The sequence below is a fragment of the Ursus americanus genome, chromosome 2 (genome assembly GCF_024610735.1).
Source record: "Ursus americanus isolate L20-20 chromosome 2, mUrsAme1.1.p, whole genome shotgun sequence".
In the NCBI taxonomy this organism is placed as follows: domain Eukaryota; kingdom Metazoa; phylum Chordata; class Mammalia; order Carnivora; family Ursidae; genus Ursus; species Ursus americanus.
This window is the reverse complement of record NC_142128.1, coordinates 85,223,430-85,242,020: the sequence shown is the minus strand read 5'-3', so window position 1 is coordinate 85,242,020 and position 18,591 is coordinate 85,223,430. Positions and strand designations below refer to the sequence as shown.

The 18,591-nt window shown below is 36.7% G+C and overlaps 1 protein-coding gene across 5 annotated transcripts in view; it reads right to left on the bottom strand.

The window, feature by feature from the left end:
- Positions 1-18,591, bottom strand: part of RNF2 (ring finger protein 2) — a 58,187-nt gene that overhangs the window by 33,356 nt on the left and 6,240 nt on the right. For 2 of the 5 annotated variants that reach the window (XM_045811479.2, XM_087858468.1), the window contains exon 2: positions 17,136-17,229. The exons of the other annotated variants lie outside the window; for them this stretch is intronic. The gene's annotated coding sequence lies outside the window, so the exon portion shown is untranslated. The remainder of the gene's footprint in view (positions 1-17,135; positions 17,230-18,591) is intronic. 5 annotated transcript variants of the gene reach the window in all.

Here is an 18,591-nt window from a genome sequence, read left to right as displayed (position 1 = left end):
AGAGGGAGACAAACCACAAGAGACTCTTAATCATAAGAAACAAACGGAGGGTTGCTGGAGGGGATGGGGGTGAGGGGATGGGGAAAATAGTTGATGGACATTAAGGAGGGCACGTGATGTAATGAGCACTTGGTGTTATATAAGACTGATGAATCACTGACCTCTACCTCTGAAACTAATAATACATTATGTTAACTAATTGAATTTAATTTTTTTTAAAATGAGAAAAAATACGATTTACTTCAAAAAAAAAAGGAGTAATAGTAGACAGACACATTAGCTCAGAACTTCAATACACATATTTTAACATACACAGGTACCTTAAACCCTAAAATAATCTCATTTATCCTTTTAAAAAATTCAATAAAATTAACAGTTATAAATACAAAACAGTATCTGACAAATAGATGCCAATGAAAGAAAACATACCAAAAGAACTGTCTCTGTTCTTTGGCCAAATCAAAAAATAACACTGTACTGTATTAGCTGAATCCTCACCTCTCAAAGCAGCCTGAATCTGTCAAAAGTTCTGACCTTGTATTGGCTCTTTCAGGAAATCTAACGAACAAAAATTCTCATACAGGTATGCAATAAACATATATACAAGAATGGTGATCACAGCATTGTTTGTGATAGCAAAAAATCCTAAAAGTCTATATATGTCTGTCAAAAGGAATATGGTAATTAGGATATAGCCAAAGCTATACATGCTGACATGGAATTCAACATATGTATACAACATACATTAATTTTTTTAAAAAGCAAGTTGTAGGGCAAAATATATATAACATGATCTATTTTAGCAATACAAAAAAAAAAAAATCCAAACACCTAAACATGTTTGTGATTTTGAGTTCTGTTCACTATATTTCAGCCACATTTGCCATCTTTCTCTTTATGTTGCCAAGCTCATTCTCATTTTAGAATCTTTTTACTAGTGCAACCCTTCCATCTGGAACAGAATGCTTTCGTCCTAACCACCTCCCCAAGATTTTGCCATTGCTAGCTCCTTCATGAATTCTAACAGGATTCTAACTTTGCCATTTTCTCATGTCTCCTTCTCTTCTCTTTTTTCAACACAGCACTTTTATAGTCTCTAAGCCCCTTGAAGGCAGAGTATTTATCTACAATATCCCCAGAACCCTGCACTGTGCCTGGCATATAGCAGTTAATAAATTATTTGCTAAAGAATGCAGCAATGGTAATGACTCAATAAAGGAGCTCAAATTAGACAACCTTAACATTTCACATTTTCATGATCAAACACACATACCTCCAAATAACATCGGGAATAAGCAAGACAAAAGGAAAATTTATCAGTTGGTCTATTTTCTATGTGTAGAGAAAATATTTTTATGTATCTGCATAGTTAGGGCTATTTGAGCATACAAATCTGTCCCGCAAGAGAAGTCCTAAAAAATTAAAGGTAACTGAATAGATAAGTAAGATTTACCTCTTTAGAAGTATGTGTTTATATTTCAGGGGGTATGAGACTACGGAGACATTCATGGTTTATTAAATTCTGACTCCTGTCTGATCTCCCTACCCCTCCCCACATTCATTTACATTCCAAAGATTTAAGAACCTAAGATCCTCCCCTTCTGTAACCAAGGAGAACACGTTCGAGCTGAGGAGCAAAGGTCTCCCTCCCTCTTTCAGGAGGTGGGCAACACCTATACAAGCTCCCAGATCCATGTTTTTCAAGTTCCTTACCTACCAACTGAACATCCAGGTCTTACTGCATCACTCTGGGAGGGAAGAACTGGGGCAAGGGGGTTTTTGCTGTAATAATTAATCCATCCCTGCACTTTCAGGGAAATATGAATACATTAAAATTAAAAATTTATCATCTATTACAATTTGGCTTCTAAAATTTATCATGTAATTCAAGCTTTAAGAAGAAGAACAATTTTTTAAATGAATGTAAAAATTACTTTCAGGACAAAAATACATTAAGCCCCCAACTTAGAAACTAAAATCTCCATTCTAAGTTTTTCCATTAAAAACATACTCTAGAGGTGCCTGGGTGGCCCAGCCGGTTAAGCATGCAACACTCGAATGCGGCCCAGGTCATGCTCTTTGGCCTCCCTCCGACATCAGCAGGGAGTCTGCTTCTCTCCCTCTACTTCTGCCCCTCTCCCTGCTTGCATGCTCTCTCTCTCTCTCTCCCCCTCTCTCTTCCCCTCTAAAATAAAATAAAACCTTAAAAAAAATACTATATTTAGAGGCACGTGGGTGGCAGAGTCAGCTAAGTGTCAGACTCTCGGTTTCAGCTTAGGTCTCTGGGTGTGGAGCCTGCTTGGGCTTCTCTTTCCCTCTGTCCCGTCCTCCCCGCCCCACCCCCTCATGCACATACTCTCTCCCTCTCTCTAATAAATAAATCTTTAAAAAAAAAATACTATATTTACATAATGAATTTAATGAAGTGTATGAACTCCTGGAAAATTTGTATACTAGGTTCAATTACGTTATGGATTACTTTTCTGAAGACTAGTCTAAGGACCTAACCACTAATCACAACACTGTTCCTACATAAATATTCTTTTAATAGTGCCTGGCAAATAGACGCTCCCCAAAGGGCCATTTTTTTAATCCCACCCCTAATCTACAATCCTTAAATTGGTTGAGGGGAGTATTAAAAAATCATGGTCAAGTCTATTAGAGATTAGATGTGGCAAAGAACAGGTTTCATGTGCAAAATGGAAACAACAGTAATACTTAACATTCCCATTCAACTCTTTCAAGACCCCCAAGACCCTCAAACCCCTGAATAGGCCATACATTTGCTCCCAAGACCATTCTCTAGCTCCCCTAGAAGGAAAAATGGATAGACTAAACCATAAATTCCTCAAGAATAAGGACAGAGAACTTTGAATTTTAGGTATGTCTTTATTTTATGGTATAACAAATGAAACACCCAGAAAGTATGGTAAATGATTTTTGGAACTAGATCAGCTTGCATATGCATCCTAGTACTGGCTGCTACTGGTTATGAACCTATATCCAAATTTCTCAAGGTCTTTTTTTTTTTTTAATCTGCAAAGTGACGAAATGTCCAGGGTCATTGGGAAAGCTGAATGAGATGTTCATTTATATATATTTCACGAATGATGGTCATAAAATGGAGAGGGCATCATTGCCTTGATTTGTTTCAATAAATAAGCATTCTTATTTCTCAGCCCCCCTCCACCCAACATGTAAAAGATGAGGGAGAAAAATTACTTAGCCACTCCCTAACTTACTAAAAATTTTACATTAATCACTTTTTAAAAAGATTGAATTATTTTAGAAAGAAACATAAAAGTGTTTGGTTATTTGTCGCATGTGATTAAAAAAAAAAAAAAATCAAGACTACTCTTTAAAGAGTTTTCAGTAACGAAAAATTGCCAGAAAGAGATTTGTCAGCTGTCTACTGCTAGTAAACTGTACGTGGCTGAATACTTAGTGTAGTTCCTGGAAGCTTAAAAGAAAAAGAGAAAATACTGGATAGAGACATTTCTGTCCCAGACTTCATTAGAAACTTGTGTCATCTTTATAAAAGGGACACAAAATAACATAAAGAAGCTCATCTTGAACCACAGGTTTGCAGAACATCCAAAGACATTCAAATGGATGTCGCTTGGATTATCCCTCCCCCTCCTCGAACACAATCTTTGAGGGACTAAGATAATACAGGCCAGGTACACTGGAGTCTGATCATTAAGGATATAGGACAAGGGGCGCCTGGGTAGCTCAGTTGGTTAAGTGTCTGCCTTCAGCTCAGGTCATGATCCCAGGAGCCTGCTTCTCACTCTCCCTGTCGCTCCCCCTGTTCGTACTCTGTCAAATAAATAAATAAATAAAATCTTTAAGGAAAAAAAAAAGGATATAGGACGAAAGTGTTAAGAACATACATGGCCTTGGGGTGTCTGGGTGGCTCAGTTGGTTAAGCGTCTGTTTTCAGCTCAGGTCATGATCTTGGAGACTTGGGATGGAGCCCCACATCAGGCTCCCTGCTCAGTGGGAAGTGTGCTTGTCTCCCTCTATGCCCCTCCCTCTGCTTGTGCTCTCTCTTTCTCTTAAATAAATAAATAAAATCAAAAAAAAAAAAAAAAGAACCTACATGGCCTTTGTCCTTTGGTCAGAGTCCCAACGCATCAAAGTCTCAAGTGAGACCCTAGAACATGCTGGGTCACAGTGAATTCATAACATAATTCTCAGTAAGAGCCTCACGTGTACATTTTCTGTAGTATAGCTGAAAGAATTCATATTAAATAGCAGATGTGCAGGCAAAAAGGCTGACCCTGTGTTGTAAAATTTTAGGAGTCTAAACTGTACTCTTACCAAAGTATAGCTGTAACAAAACAACCACAAGGAAGCTTCCAAACTGGATAAAACATTTTTCCCCAAAAAGGGGGCTTTAAATATAAATTATTCTGAGCTAAAACTTCAAAGTTCTGTGCCAAAGAATGTTCACCAGTTGCTTTAATCATAAAAATTGCCTGGTCTATTCAGAATATCTTAAATAGAACTAAAGACTAATATGGGTAAGCTATAAATTATAACCCCCCCCAAAAGGAGAAAGAGTTTAGGTAAATGGGGTTGTTCAGAAATGTCCATTTACACTTTGAAAAATGAATGCTGTATTAGTTTCCCACAACTCTAACAAATTACCATACTCCCTTAGTTCTGGAGGCCAGAAGTCCTAAATCAGTATCACTGGGCCAAAATTAAGGTGCTGGCAGGGCTGTGCTTCTTCCAAAGGTTTTATTGGGAACTTGTTTCGTCCAACTGGCATTCCTTCCCTTGTGGCCACATTGCCTCCTCTTTGTGTAGGTAATCTCATCTGCCCTGCCTTGCTCTTACAAAGACGCGTGATGACATTTAGAATCCACCCAGATAATCCAGGATAATCTCTTCATAACAAAACCTTTAATTTAATGACATTTGCAAAGACTTCCTCACACACACCCCAGCCCCTAACAAAGTAACATTACAGATTCCAAGAATCAGAATGTGGACATTTTTGGGGGGCCCATTTTTCGGCCTACCATACTTGTCAAAAGTAAACTTAAGTGTAGAAACAATTCCTTGCAGCCAACACTTATGTCTTTCTCCTGTACCTGATTTGTTTTCTTAATTTGTTTTTCAAGTTATGAAATATATATCCGAAAATACAATAATTTTAAATTAGATTATCCCATCTTCCCATGAATAACTTTTCTTCATTTATTTGCTTCCCTAAGCACTAGGAAACAAAACTAAGAAACTCTTCTTATTTTTAAACAAGAAATGTATCTTTTTCTTCCATGGTTATTGTCCTTTCTGAACATAAAGTAAATACAGGTCAAATTAACTCTCAATCTTTAGCATTTTTCTTTTCCTCTTTATAGAACATGTGAATAAGCAAACTATTTGTTCCTTAATTAAAACACTGCTTGCTTACAGGATACAGGTGTTCGATTTTAGAAATGTATTCAAGATTAGGCAAACCATGGAGCAATAATAAATTCTGACTAAGCAATCCAGTTGCCATCATAACACTGCCTGCAGTAAGCATCACCTCATAAAAACCACTTGCAGCAGTTTAATCTAAAACTACAGCTGTAAGACAGACATTAATTTTTGTAAGCTTCTACTGACACAAAGACAGTATTCTTTATTGAAAAAGATGCCACTGTACTAAACATCTGGAATACTCATCTAAATCACTTTGGCAACCTACATCTTTATTTAAAAAGGTAATATAATCAATTCCTAATTGGATTATATCTTATATATTATAGAGCACAGAGCAGAAACCTTTCAAAGATGATTTACCAAATCTTCATTACTCAGTCTTAAGTTTTTGAGTACTGGTAACAATGTTTTCTAGTTTTATATAACTGAGTTATTGTTACAGGGAAAATAACTGTTTTAAGATTTTTTAAAGCACCAATTAAAATGAAGATCTAGATAATTAGTGTGATCTGTGCCCTCCTACCATACTTATCACCCATCACTATCTCACCTCCTCTAACACTGGCTCCTTCATTTTCCCGAACCTCCGCCCCCCTACCCTCGCAACACAGTTTCTTAATGACCCAATTCAGTTTTTCCCCAAGGCTTCAGAATGTATCTACCAATGTCTAATATTAGTCAATACCAGTTGTATCACAGCAGCCTTGTTTTCCTTCTGTCCCTCTGCCTATATTAGAAGCTAGCTAACAGACCCATAAAGGAAAACAGCTGAGTTCAACAGTTTAGGAAACATTTACTGAGAACAACCATGTGATAGGAAAAAAGACCCTCCAAGAGCTTATTGGCTGATGGGTCCTGAACACGTTTTCAAGACAATTTGGTAAATGCTTTTTAAAAGAATACCAAAAAATCAAACCGAAACAAACAACAACAGTCAAACGGAAAAGCAGAAAAGGTGTCCCAGATAAAGAGATTCCCCCTTGAAAGGAGACTTTAAGGTCAAGTGGAAGTTAACCAACTGAGGAAAGGGAAGCAGTCCAGAAGGATCATTATAATAAGCAACGGCACAACTCAGTATGGTGTGTTGGGGAACTCTAACTAGATCACTATAAATGAGTGAAAAGAGACAGGTAGGGGTAGCACGGAGTGAGGCTGAAGAATTAAACTGTGGACCAGATCAGGGAAGGCAAAGGTCTCAGGAAAAATCTACAATTGAATGACAAGATTTGCTTCTGAGACAAACAGATCAACTCTGTTAACAGTGGAGGATGGACTTGCAGGAGGCAAGAATACTAGTTAGAAGGCTTATGCAATAATTCAAATAAGAAATGAATACAATGGGGGCGCCTGGGTGGCACAGCTGTTAAGCGTCTGCCTTTGGCTCAGGGCGTGATCCTGGAGTTATGGGATCGAGCCCCACATCAGGCTCCTCTGCTATGAGCCTGCTTCTTCCTCTCCCACTCCCCCTGCTTGTGTTCCCTCTCTCGCTGGCTGACTCTATCTCTGTTGAATAAATGAATAAAATCTTTAAAAAAAAAAAAGAAAAGAAATGAATACAATGATTAATAGTAATGATGAATTAGAGGCAGCAGAGCTGCAAAATACTTAGGAAGCAAAATACATGGGGTGTAGCAAATGAGAAAGGAGAAGAAAGCCGTAAGCTCCCAAGCTTGTGGCTGTTAAGTTGTTGATGCTTAAAAAAAAAAAAAAATTTAGAAACCAAAACAGGAAATGGTATTTTTGTCACTTCTATTCATCATATTATATTGGAAGTCTAGCCAGATCAATTAGGCATCCACACTGGAAAAGAAAAAGTATCTGTTTACATATGATACAATCTTATATATAGTGAACCCTAAAGATTCCACAAAAAAGTTAAAAACTAAACTGATTAAATGAATTCAGCAAAACTGCAGGGGGGGAAATCAACATACAAAAATCAATTTCATTTCTATACACAATAAACAGTCTGAAAAGGAAATCAAGAAAACGATTCCATTTGCAAAAGCACCAAAAAGAATAACACTAGGAATAAATTTAACCAAGGCAAAGATTTGTACACTGAAAATTATAAAACACTGCTCAAAGACATAAGTGGAAAGACAGCCCATCTTATGTTCATGGATCAGAAGACTTAATATTGTTAAGATGACAATATTACCCAAAGCAATCTACAGATTCAATGCAATTCCTATTGAAATCCTGATGGTTTTTGCAGAAATTGAAAAACCCAGCCTTACATTCATATCGAATCTCAGAGAGGGGCGCCTGGGTGGCTCAGTCAATTAAGCATCTGCCTTCAGCTCAGGTCATGATCTTCGGGTCCTGGGATCCAGCCCGGAGTCAGGGTACCTGCCCAGCAGGGAGTCTGTCTGCCCTTCTCTCTCTCTCAAATAAATAAACTCCTTAAAAAAATAAAAGAATCTCAAGAAACCCCGAACAACCAAAATAACCCTGAAAGCGAACAAGTAAGATGACTCAATACTTCCTGCTTCCAGACTTACTCCAAAGCTACAGTAATCAAACTAACTGCGTATTGGCACAAAGACAAACATATAGACCGATCAAAGGAGCAGAATACACAGCCCAGAAGTAAATCCTCACATACATGGGAAGTTATTTTGACACAAATGCCAAGACCATTCAACAGTTTTTTCAACAAAAAGTACTGGGAAAACTGGCTATCCCCACATGCAAAAGAACACAGTTAGACCATAACCCTCTACCATTTAAAAAAATTAAAACAGATCAAAGATCTAAAGGTTATGAACTAAAACTATAAAATCCTATCAAGAGTGAAACGCAACCCACAAAATGGAGAAAATATTTGCAAATCATGTATCTGATAAAGGGTTAATATCCAGAACATACGAAGAATTACTACAATAAAAACAACTCAAAACAATGGGAAAAAGACTTGAATGGACACATTTCTCCAGAGAAGATTTACAGATGGCCAACAATTACATGAAGAAACATTCAATATCACTAATCATTAGAAAGATACAAATCAAAACCACAAGACATCACACTTTATACTCATTAGGATAGCTATATAACTATTACCAAAAACAGAAAACTGCAAGCATTGGTGAAGATGTGGCAAAACTCAAACCCCAGTACACTGCTGTTGGAAATGTAAAATGATATAGCCATTTTTGAAAAAGTATGGCAAGTCCCTCAAAAAATGAAACACAGAATTACCATATGATCCAGCAATTCCAATTCTAGGTATATACCTGAAAGAATTGAAAGCAGGGACCAAAACAGGTATCTGTATACCCATGTTCTTATCATTTATTCCCAATGGCCAAAAGGTGTAAACAATGCAAAATGCCCATCAACAGATAAATGGGTAAACAAAATGTAGTATATATGTACAATGAAATACTATTCTGCCTCAAAATGGAATGAAATTCTGATGCATACTACATATGCATGAACCTTTAAAACACTAAGTTTAAAAAAAAAAAAAAAAGCCAAACAGAGAGACAAAGATTATATGATTCCACTTAGATGAAATACCACAATAGTCCAATTCATAAAAGGTAGAATAATAGTTACCAGGAGCAGGGGGGAGGGAGAAGGTAACGAAGAGCTCCTATTATTGAATATAGAGTTTCAGTTTGGGATGAAGAAAAAGTTCTAGGGAAGGACAGCAGTGATGGTTACATAACAATGTGAATGTACTTAACGCCACTGAGCTCTACAAATAAAAATGGCAAATTTTATATATTTTATGCCAGTAAAAAAAGTTTTTAAAATGTTTTTAAACAGGAAATGGTATGCATTTTCTAGGAAGGGATGAAAAGTTGAATTCAGTTTTAGATGTTACATATGAGGTATGTGCAGGTCATCCAGAAGAATAAACACATCTGAAGCATGAAAGGTTCTGGTGGGAAATTTCAGCTTAGTAGGAGCCAAAACCGTAAGAGAAAAGAACATGCGGGGTTTGGTTTTTCTTTTAAGATTTTACTTATTTATTTGACAGAGAGACAGAGAAAGCACCACCAGGGGGAGCAGGAGAAGGAGAAGTAGGATCCCCGCTGAGCAGCGCCCAATGTGGGGCTTGATCCCAGGACACAGGGATCATGACCTGAGCCGAAGGCAGATAGTTAACCAACTGAGCCACCCAGGCGCCCCAAGAACATGCAATTTATAAAGAAAAAGTGGAATAAGGATCAAAGGAAACTCTGAGCTTGTTAACTGAACTCACAGGTATAGAACAGTACTATTCAACATTATCCTACCATATAGCAATGTTAGGAATTATCTGCATCTGTTTCAAAACACCTCATCAACAATACCTCAACCTGCTATATAAACTATTCTCGGAACACAAGACAAAAATTAAAGTATGAAATCCTATCAGGGCTGAAATAAAGTACCTATTTCACAGAATCCTGTGAAGAATATACGATAGCTATTATTGTTGTTGTAATAAAAATGAGACAACACAGCCTATCCTATCCAACCTACATTTCTAACAACGAAGAGAAAAACTGCATACTGTTCCTGAAGGGTAATAAACATTAATCATAACTTACTATATAGAAGTTAATTTACATTTTGGGATACAACATGGTATCAATTTAAGATAAACTAAAATATTACATTTATAAATTTTTAGTGGCCTTCTCAATTAAGTCTCCAACTGTGGTATACTGAATGGGCTCCCCAAAGTGTCCACATCTTAATGCCCAGAATCTGTGACTATGTCACCTTACAAGACAAAAAGGACTTTGCCAGTGTGATTAAATTAAGAATTTTGAGATGGGGAGATTATCCTAGATTATGTGAGTTTGGTCCAATATAATCAGAAGAGCCCTTATAAGAGAAGGGAATGTGATGGAGACAGGGATAGTAGTCAAAGAGTGAAAACTAAGACGCTATGCTTCTGATCTGAAGACAGAGGAAGGACCCATGAGCCAAGAGGGTGTCAGCAGCCTCTAGAAGATAGAAAAGGAAAAGATATGAATTCTCCCCTAGAGCTTCCACAAGAAATGCAGGCCTGCCAACACCTTGATTTTAATCCCTTATTACCCATTTTGGACTTCTGTCAGAACTGTAAGCAACAGGAGACTAATACACCAGCTGAACCCAAATTATCATGAGAAAGCCAATGGCAGAGTGAAGAAAAATTGAAAAAAATATGTTCATCGGTTTACTTGCCCAATGGACTACTGGCTTCTGTCAAAAGAAAATTCAACACATCCACAGGATGTGTCCACAGGAAAAACAGTCTTACTCTAGAGGAAGTAGTTCTCAAATTATCACCTGAAGAGCTTTTAAACAATTCAGGTAATAAGGTCCCATTTCAGACCAACTGAGTCATTATATCTGGGGCTCCCGATATCTTTAGAAAAATCAGCCAGGTGGTTTTTATGTATAGCCAGGTTTGAAAACTCACTGTTCTAGCTAAAGATTAGTTTTTAGCAATCTAAGGAAACCGATAGCATTTCCAACTACTACTAGAAGTTCCTGAAACTGTCCCCAATAAAGATGTGGTTCACCATTCACTCATTCATTGGTTTCATGTACGTTTTGCTAACTTTATCTCTGACAATAAGTTACCCTAGGTAAGAAGTTGCCTCAGCAAATTCCCAAAGGAAAAACTAGATAAAAAGGCAGGCAAATTTTTTTTATTCTGACAAATACTGCTAAATTGCTATGCCAATTTACCCTTCTACCAATTAAGGATTAGCCAATTTTTTAAGCCTGCCCTATCTAGTAGGTAGGAAACAATATTTCACTGCTGTTTTAATCTGCAAGGCTTCAATCATGAGTGATCAAGTACCTTTCACTGTTTTATTGGCCATTTTTTTGCCTGTCAATTACTACATATCCATTTGTTAGTTTTTTAAAAAACTGATTTGCGGGGCATCTGCGTGGCTCAGTCAGTTAAGTGTCTGCTTTCAGCTCAGGTCATGCATGATCCTGGGGTCCTGGAATGGAGCCCCACTCAGCAGGGAGCATGCTTTTCCCCTCTGTCTGCCCGTGCCTGCTCCCCACCCCTGGTTGTGCCCTCTCTCTCAAATAAATAAATTAAATAAGCTGATTTGCAAAAATTTTTTCTGTTAAGAAACTGACCTTTTGTCTGTCCGTGAGTGTTAAATATTTTTCCCAGTTTGTTTTCCTATCCTTTGGCTTTGACTTCTTAAGGTCATAGATTCTATTTTCTTACTTATTTTTTTAAACATATTTATCGTTCCCTATATGGCTTCTTTGGAAAGCTAATCCACACTTTAAAATTATAAAAAATGTCCACCATCCACCTAAAGTTTCCTCTAACATTCTCAGCTTCATTTTTTACATTTAAGAATTCAATCTGTGCCCCATTCCCTGCCACCATGTAACTAATTGGCAACATCATTTATTGTTTAGTTTACCTCTTCTCCACTGACAAACTTACCATGCTACCATTTTGACTCATTACAAGATAGGAGAAAAAAAATTTATACATGTGAATATATACATATACACTTATATGCGTATATGAAAATTTTAAAATACAAGCTTAGCATACTAACTTCTTACACTGTCAACAATAAATGTGCTGCCGAACTCAGGTATACAGAATTTACAAATTCCTTAATAAGGCTATGGAATATGAAAGTAAGCATCAGGCACACTGTCTCCTCCTTTTCTTTTGCAAAAGCAATACAACTGTCACCAACCAGGCTGACTCTTCCTTGAAAACTGCGAGTAGTTTCCCCTAGCAGTTTTTCCCATGTTTGTACGCAGCTTTGCAAAATATTTGCTGCCACTAGGTGGAGACAATTTAATAATAGGAATATTAGTTACTGAAATAAGAGCAGCCATAAATCTTCTACAAATATTCTCAAATGGTAAAGAAGTTCTGCCTTAAATTCTTGAGTAAACCAGGGCTAGTTAATTTTGCTGAGGATCCAGTTTCCTTATTTGTAAAATTAAGAATTTAAATAAAGTAGCATCAAGAGCCCTCTTAACTTATATTTAAAAAACTTGCTTAAAAATGTCCTTAACAGTACAGTGCTTGGAGTCCTGTCCTCTTAAGCTAAAAAGGTATGCTACCTTTAGCAACTTCTTTCAACTCGAATACTTCAAACAATCAATCAGTTTTCCTCCAATCTTTTCTTTTCAAAGCAGGTCAAAAGAGACATACTGTTCACACATTTAGGATTCCAAGTTAAAGCCAAGGTTATCTGCACTAAAGAAAATAGCTGATATCATACTTCTCCACATTCATCTGGCTTATTTGCATACATATTTTAAATAATGAACTAGCTATTTATTTTCCTTTTAACTAGTGTCCTTAGGTACTAGAGGCTATACATCTGGGGGATTTTTTTTTCTCTTGAGGTGCTGTTTTTTATTTTTTGCCTCATTTGGTCAGAACCTTCCATTTTTGTTGATTTCCTGAATTCTTAACTGTCCCTCTGTCAAGACATTCCCTACACTGTTACTTTACCTCCCGGTTCTCATCTGCCAGTCTAGATTTTGTAACTCTTCGAAGGATGTCTCAACCTCTGCTTCCCTAAGGGGTTTCCAGTCTACTGCTTCATCCGATTACTTAAATCTAGTGACCTACTGCCAAACCACTGACTCAGTAGTAATTTAGATCTCAGACTTTGGCATAATCTAGGTTCTCAGCCCTGAACACACACCAACTCTATACCACAAACTAACCACATTCTTAGAAAGGGACTACTTTTAATTCTCCCAGTACCCTAAGACTAAGAGACACAAAAGACATTGATAATTTCCTGAGGAAAAAAAAAAATCTTGAGCTCCAAAGTAGAACAAGGGAGGCTACCAACTTCATTTCACATCTCTCCCCAGATCAAAGGAAACTAAACAAGGGAGCACATTAATGTGGCAGCAGTTACCAGCTTACTACTGGGCTGTAGCCTGTTGCTCTGTGTCATCAGCACACGATTGGCCCCCAAAAAACATCTGCAGATTTAATGGCAAAGACAGATCAGTACCTCTATTTTTGAGGGGAGATGTCAAACACAACTCAGGCATAAAGCAAAGCTTAAAAATTTACGTAAGCTTATCATTAATGACAAAGCTAAAAAGTCTAATAACTATTGAGTTTTAGTCCAAAGCCTCATATGCCAGAATAAAAGCTAACTTTTGAATAGTGGTATAGCAAGGTTGTTATCCTTCCTGGGAAGAGAAATGTCCATAAACTGTAGACTCCTGCCAGAAGCAGAAGTGCTGATGAACACACACATTAGCTTTGGAAAATAACAGCATAGGAAATCACAGCAACACTCCTTTGTGTCACTGAAAAAAAAAAAAACAGCAACAGGGTCTACACTTCTGGCAAAGGCATATCTGTTGAAAAATTAAATTTGTGGTATGACAAAAGAATAGGATTAGATTAAGGAAGATAAGAAAGAAAGCTGAAGGCTGATGCCACCACATTCTCTTATAACAGTAGCTGGAATAATGGAATAACACTTTAAGAAAGTGGCGAGGCAATTCATTTCCAGAAATACAAAAATATCTGTATTCTTTTACCCAGTAATCCCAGTCCTAGAAAATAATGTTATTAATCATACGTAACATTTAGAAGGTTTACCACTTTCTCTGAAATTTTGCTTAATCCTAACAACCCTATGAAGTAGGTACTATTATTTTCCTCATCTAAGAAATAAGGAAATTGAGCCAAAGTGTAAATAAATAAATAAGCAACCTGCTTAAAGGTCTCACAAAAATAAGCGTCAAAGGCAAAACTCAAATATAAGTCTGTTTGACTAAGAAGGCCAAGCCCTTAACCACCATACCAAAGACTACTGGTACAACTACAATAATAATAATATCACCATCGGCAAGGAGACATTTGCAACACCAACATCAGGAAATTTCCTCAATCATTAAATATAACAATTATTAATATGATATGCAATGACTAGTAATACTTGCAAAAGTAAAATGATGGCAGAGGCCACTGATGTGCATCTGTGCTACAATTACAGCTATGTAAAAGTTAGGTTCTAGAAGGTAACACATAGGTGTTAGGAGTTTGTGGAGGGAGTTTCTATTTTTCAACTCCCAAAATAGCACAGACTTTTAACAGTTTTAAGACAACAAAAGAATAGAGAATTGAAGAATGTGTCTCTGGTGTCCCTTTGTCACACAGGGTAGATTTTCTCTTGCAGGAAAAGAAAAACTATTATATCCCTATACATATTCAATAGTAGCAGCCAGACTGGGATTCAGGAGACTCATTCTGGGTTCTTGAAATAATTCCAAAAGATAAATGGATTTAATCTTTCTTCTGTTCTGGACTTCATCTCTTGGTTTCTGCAACTTGCATCAAAAAAATTTTTAAACTGAAAAAAGCAGTTCCTGAGGTTTCAAAGGCCAGGACCTTAGAAGCATGAAAAAGAAATCAGAAACTCTGAGGATAGAAGTTTTACAGCTCTGATAAATCTAAAGATTAGCATAATCTTTTTGTTCATGAAAACAGCAAAAATTTGGCACAGCTCATAAATACTGGAAATCAACATGGTTTTGAGTTAGTCAATATACAGATTTAACCTCTTTATAAAATAAACATGTTTTAAGTGATGTATAGATGTATGTATTTTATGTCCATTAAGGCAGAGTTCCTTATTAGCAATGAAAATATATATATATATATAAATGTGTATATATCAAATTATTTTTTAAAAGCTACTTACTAGCAACCGGACTTTGGTAATCTCTTTTTTTTTTTTAAGATTTATTTGCCACAGAGAGAGGCAGCGAGAGAGGGAACACAAGCAGGGGGAGTAGGAGAGGGAGAAGCAGGTTTCCCGCTGAGCAGGGAGCCTGAAGCGGGGATCCATCCCAGAACGCTGAGCCGAAGGCAGACGCTTAACGACTAGGCCACCCAGGCGCCCCTAGACTTTGGTAATCTTAATGGGAGTTCATATAATGTTAAAAAGAGAAAACCATGTAATACTATAATAAAAACGTGGGGTGCCTGGCTGGCTTAGTCTGTGGAGCATGTAACGTACTGGTTTCAGGGTTCTGAGTTCAAGCCCCACACTTCGTGGGGAGATTCCTAAAAATAAAATCTTTAAAAAAAAAAGGTAAGAAAGAAAAAAGACTCAAGTAACTAAAGTAGTGAAATCATTCTCTCCTAAGCAAAACTGATTCTATATTATTAAACAATGAACAGAAAAGAAAACTGACATTAATTCAATACAAGATAGTGTTTGCAGGCACTTTTCATACAGCTTTCCCTCTACCTCTACTTTTTAACAAAAACCTGTAAGTCCATGGCTTTTAACTTTTGAATCCACACCCCCATTGAGAATCTGAAAGAAGTTAAGAATTCTCACCTGGGAGGGCGGGGAGGAAATACCACACAAAAGAACACATGACCTAAATCTCAGAATAATGGTGCCTTAAGAGAGTCCAGAACTGAAGGCCCAAGAACACTTGCTCCAAAAAAGAATTCCAAAACCTAATGAACAGTAAAACCACAGACTATCTTCTCTAAATCCTTCTCAGTTTTCATCAGCTATACTGCAACAAGCTATTGTCAAGGATTACAGATTGATTCTTGCAAATTTATGGAGACAAAGGGTATTGCTTGTTAATTACTTCCATCTGGATGTCACAATGAATTCTGGACCTCCCTACCACCAACATAAACACAATGCTAAAAGGAACCCCAGGATCCAACAACTGTTAACATCCATTTGAAGTATTATGCCACTGTCGAAAATGTTACCAGACTGGTTATGGCATAGAAAATGTTTGTGAGGGGCGCCTGGGTGGTGCAGTCTGCCTTCGGCTCAGGGCGTGATCCCAGTGTTCTGGGATTGAGCCCCACATCAGGCTTCTCCGCTAGGAGCCTGCTTCTTCCTCTCCCACTCCCCCTGCTTGTGTTCCCTCTCTCGCTGGCTGTCTCTCTCTCTCTGTCAAATAAATAAATAAAATGTTTTTAAAAAAAAGAAAAAAGAAAATGTGTTATCAAAAGAATTAAAATACACACATAAATTCAGCTCTATAATATAAAATAGTTAAAACAAAACAAAAACAAAATAAATGTACTTCCAAAAGGAAATACATCAAAATCTAGGAGGAGGAATTAAAACTGAATACTGAAAACATGGGTTTTTTTCTTTCTACTTCTTAAAATTTCCCAAAAAATACACTTAAAAAATTAAAGTGACAACTGAAATTATATTTAATAAAAAGACAATTTAATAATGTATCGATTTTCCCATCAGCTCCTAAGTTATTTTTGAAAGGACCAAGCAATATACCGAACATATGGATTAAAACTAAAAACAATCCATTTAAGAAATGTATAACATGAAGCACGTGGGGGTTGTTTAGTCATCTGACTAGATTTCGGCTCAGGTCAAGATCTCAGATTCCTGAGGCTCCACGCTTAGCCCAGGGTCCGCTAGAGATTCTCTCACCCTCTGCTCCTCCCCACACGCTCACATGTACTTGTGTGGCTCCGCGCACGCACGTGCTCTCTCATTCAAATAAGTAAACAAATAAAATCTTAAAAAAAAAAAATAAAGAAAAGAAATGAAAAACAGCCAGGTTACTGTGTGACACTTTTTTCCTCACTGGCACACAAATACTGTCTTCTTAATTTTCCTAAAACAATTATTGCAACAGATTATCCAACAGGTTTCAGGATAAATTAAATTGGCATTGATAATCATGTTATCTATATTACACATTTGTAATATTACCTTTTCAAAAGTTATGGAGACTTCTGGGAAAAAAAGTATTTCAGGAGGCTACACTGGTAAGTTATCACTGGTTAACCCAAACTGGAAATGAGACCTAAATTTAAATACAAACATAATCAACTGTAATAACATTAAGGACAGAGAAACTGAGTCTTAATATTTTAGACAATACTCGACTATGGAATATTCAAGAGTCTTTAACATATTTCATTACTTTATAACCACGTGAGAAAACATTCCTGGAGGACAGAACCTCATAAAAAATAAAAAAGCTAGAAAAAAGCATCTTTCCACTAATTCAATGAGGCAGGTTTTCTTCACAAATAGGCCAATTAAAAATTTTAAGATCAAAGATAAGAGGATAAGTTCATTAAAAGTAAACAACAGATATAATTTCTAATTTTGCTAAGTGTATTGTGAAAAGCAGATATTTTCTGTAATTGATATCTTAAAATAACAAATAAGTAAAACAAAACCACAATAGGTAGTTTCCAGTCAAAACAGTAATACCATCATTTCCCCTACTCCCCCAGGCCCTCGTCATTTAAACAATCTACAAAGTGGTAGTTTTGCTCCTAATGTGTAAGTAAAGTTTGGGATATTATTGTCTAATGACAGAAGCAAGATATTTGACCCTGGTGTAAAGAAATTAGTAAGACATGTCAATTTTAAAATATAATTATTTAAGGGGGAGAGAATACTATACTACAAACCAGACGTGGGAAAAGGATTACAGGACATCCACAACTCCTCCCACACTCCATTCCACCCTAACAACTTTGAAATATGAAAATCTGAAGTAGGCACTCCCTTGAAGTAGGCACAGTAATCCATTAATCCATCCAAGAGACTTTCTTCACCTACACTCCATATATTTACAATGTGCTTTGCTGTTTACAAAACGTTTTACCTACACTACCTCTTATGTCTTTACAAATAGCCTGTGAGGTGAGCGAGGGTGGTATTTTTTTTTTAATAGAAAACAGAAAGGCCAATAATCTTGCTTGTAGTGAAACCAGACCTAGAAACCAAGACTCCTGCCTTCAATTCTGAAGCTCTTTCCACTATACACACAACACTGCCCCTTCTGTAATATAGTAAAGCCTTCTATAAAACATTTGGCTGGATTCCAAGACAGCAGTCCCAGACTGAATTGGACTCTATATAGCAAATAGTGTAAATAGTGAGGGTTTAATGCAATTACTGGCGTGGAGGCATACATCTTTTTAAAAGTGAAGAATCAGTTGGTTTTAAGTTGGTTGAAGTTAATAGTGTGTGTATGGTAGTGGAAACAAACAGAACACTATTCTAAAAAGTCAAAATTAAATACTACAGATTTGCACATTTTATAATAGCTAATAGAGGTAGTGGTAAGTAACACATGGAATAGGAAAAAAAAGGAGACAAAAAATGGATAATTAAAAAGAACAATGTAAAAAGAAACTGTATGATATTT